A 3525-nucleotide genomic window follows, 5' to 3' on the forward strand; every position below is an offset into this window, starting at 1 on the left:
ATTATTTCACAATGTTCATACTTCTGTAAGAGAAAATAACTGGAGCCAATCATGTTGTGTTTGGACAGAAATTTCATACCCATGCTTAGTCATACATTACTGCCTGGGGATATATGGTCTGGCAAAATATATTTATTATTACACAGCTCCCAAACACATTACTATATTAAATCATTCTAGTAAATAGAAATCAAACATCCCATCATTCTTTTCTGCAGGAATTAGTGTGTCAGTATTACGCCTGAATAATCACCAATCGCTATCACAAAGAGATGGCTCACATAAATACATCACTCTGTCTGTGTTATAAATATCTCTTCCAATCATAGCCCAAATGAGTACGTAATTTGTGTATGTTAGATATCGATTGAAGCGTTATTGTGTCCTTTCCTAGGTGTTAATAAAGATCAGGAGCAGTATTGTTGTATTTCACGTTGGCATAGCTATCGAACACTTGATTAAAGCATAACATTCACTGCGTAAAGAAATCACACTTAGCTAGCAAAATTTTAGACATCTTTAGGCAAAAATGGCTCCTCAGCCTAACTTGATCGCTGCAGGAAGGTAGCCTAGACAAGATTAAAAAGTAACTATCATTTTGGTAAAAACATATTTGTTTTCTTACAGCTGTCAAAGTATATAATTGTAATTTATTTGCTGTTTGACAAAATGTAACCACGGTGACATCCAGTGGGTTTTCCCAGACTGACATATATACAGTATGATGTTGTCTAGAGAAATCAATAAACCACAACTGACATTGATTTTCCCTGAGTGTTAAAGCTGGCACACATGCCACCTGAAAGAGATTATTTGCAGTCAAGCACTGTGTAATGTAGAGCACAGTTTTCATTAATTATTGTAGTTCTAATTATGAAGACAATTTGGTGAGGTCAAATATGACAAAATTGTAATAGCCAATAGTATTTGGCAAATTCCTTACATTAAATATGCAAAAATATACAAAAATTATAACTATGTTGCTCGTGTTACAGGAAATGATTCGAATTGAATAACTTCCAAATGAATTATTTCAGAATTATTCCATTGCTCTGTTGAATCCTCAGATCTGGTCAGAAGATGTTGATTAATGTTCTATAACCAGCAGTTCTGACGATCTCTTCTGGCTGCAAGGCAAGGCATTAATGCGGTTGCTCTATAGTAACATATTACACAGGGACTTGTATTGTTGTATTGTTATTTATTTATTTATTTATTTATTTATTTTGAAACTATGTAATCATTGACATGGTGAAGCTTTCTTTGAAGAGATGTTTATTAGGCATTTTTGGAAGGAGTCTCCAGTGTCAGCAATTTGTAACAGTCAGGGCTAAAGCTGTGACTTTAAGTTTTCTGACACAGGAAAGTGTTTAGAATATGTCAAGCTGCTTATGTGTTATTAGCTTCTCACAAGATACAGAGTCTGGTGATTTTTTTTATAGCTGCTATAATGCAAGTGATAACAGGAACAGGAACTAGTTTTGTGGACTTTACACATTAAATAACTACACACAGATAAGTGGTATGGAAAAAAAATGTTGCCAAATTGCTGTATTATAAGAAATATAAGAAACATAATCATAATAAGAATAGGATTATGAGAATATAATAAACTAGGGGTAACTATGTAACTATAGATCATGACACAATCCATCGCGATGCAAAAATGTGATGAAGTGCATTATGGGAATGTGTGATTCACATTGTGTATATGAGCATTCGATAAATTTTGCATCTTATGCAACTGCACTGTTTGTACACCAGAGGTCCCAGTCTGCACAACCCATAGAGTTAAAATATACAGAGAACGTGCTGGGCTCGATAGCTCCGGGTCACAATGACCAACACACACTATATAGGTCATGTGGTTACACAGCCACATTGTAACAGTTAAATACAGCTCTTCTGTAGCTTTCAAAAGCAACCCTATACCTCTGGAATCCAGATAGTGCAAAGATAGAGGCTGCGGAAATCGGGCATTTTAGCCGTCTTTGGAGCTCTATTCTGGTTGAAATGGCACCTCAGACACTGCTACTGTGACAATGCAGCTCATTAAGTTTCAATCGATCATTTTCTCCAGGTTAAAGACTTTGTTTATTCAATTTAATTTTGGGGAGAATGTATAAATATATTTATTTCACTTTAAGATATGATGAACCTGTAGTAGCCAGTATTGTGAATCGACTCGAATTGTTGCAAATCATTATACCCATGTAATCAACTTTAAAACATAACTGCCTCAAACCACACATTCTTTATTCTTCTCGGGAGTTCCCTAAACCAGCATCAGTATCAAAAACTATGAAAAACAAAAAGGGCTATTGACCTGTGTCAGGGCTCTGAGACAGTGGTGTAGAACCCCAGTTACCGAAAACCACACGTCTGGAGGCAAAATTGTGAGAGAGAGAGAGAGAGAGAGAGAGAGAGAGAGAGAGAGAGAGAGAAATAGATGAGAAATACATACATAAATAAATAAATAGTCATATTTATGGGTGTCTTGTTTTTCATGTCAGTTCCCAAAAGGCAGTCAAAGGCTGGATTTCGGACATCACACTGTGGTGCGTCCGGGTGGCTGGCCACAGTCAGCTTGGCACTGCTGATCCTTCTCACCAAGGTATTTGAGGTAAAGCAAGTGACTCAAAGATGTATTTTCTACTCCACTGCACCAGGTTTAACCATTTTGCTGCATAGTACATTACAACACTGTAGGATTATAAGCATTAAAGAAAAAATCCACCCTGAACAACTTGTACATTAATCTTAACAATTAAAATGTGTCATCAATCGCGTCCAAGATTTATTTTAGGATGAAATTCGGAGTGGACTTTTTTGTAGTTTCAACATATTGGTCCATTTTCACTTTGGTTAATGATTTCCTATTATTTCTGATAGTAGTGTCACTTGGATTTAGCCTTCGCTTCATCTAGAGAGTGATGCAGCAGCACTTTAGTCCTTTAGTCTGGCTAGCTTTCTCACCTCTTCATTTGTACACTTTACTCAACAGATCCAAATTTCATTCTAATATCGCCGTCAAAGCCATCCTGCTAGTCATCTCAGATCGCTAACTAACTGAGTCAAGTCCCTGCCGTGATGCAGTGTACTGCATTGTGTCGCTGCAATACATTTTAGAACTTTGAGTACAACATACATTTGCTGTCTCCCATATTTTTCCACTGGAGTTCTCACTAATACGACACTGCATGTCATTGGAAAATGGTCAGTGAGAAAAGAAGCTCTTGCACTTTTGTTTTTAGGAGCTAACATCAGCTAAGGCCGATGTTTTCCTATTAAACAGCACTATAAGCGCACTAATGATCCCTTCCTATGACATCAGAATGGCACAAAACCACTCATTTTCACAGGAATAACAAAAATACCGCACTGACCAACAAACTCGCACTAGATTTGTTAAACACATTACAAATATGTCAGTATATACATTTCAGGGTGATGTTTTTCCTTTAAAGAAACATAAAGCAAGGCAAACAGTGAGTTCATACATCATAAAGGTCATTTAGAGTCATC

The sequence above is a fragment of the Ictalurus punctatus genome, chromosome 15, assembly GCF_001660625.3.
Source record: "Ictalurus punctatus breed USDA103 chromosome 15, Coco_2.0, whole genome shotgun sequence".
Classification (NCBI taxonomy): Eukaryota; Metazoa; Chordata; class Actinopteri; order Siluriformes; family Ictaluridae; genus Ictalurus; species Ictalurus punctatus.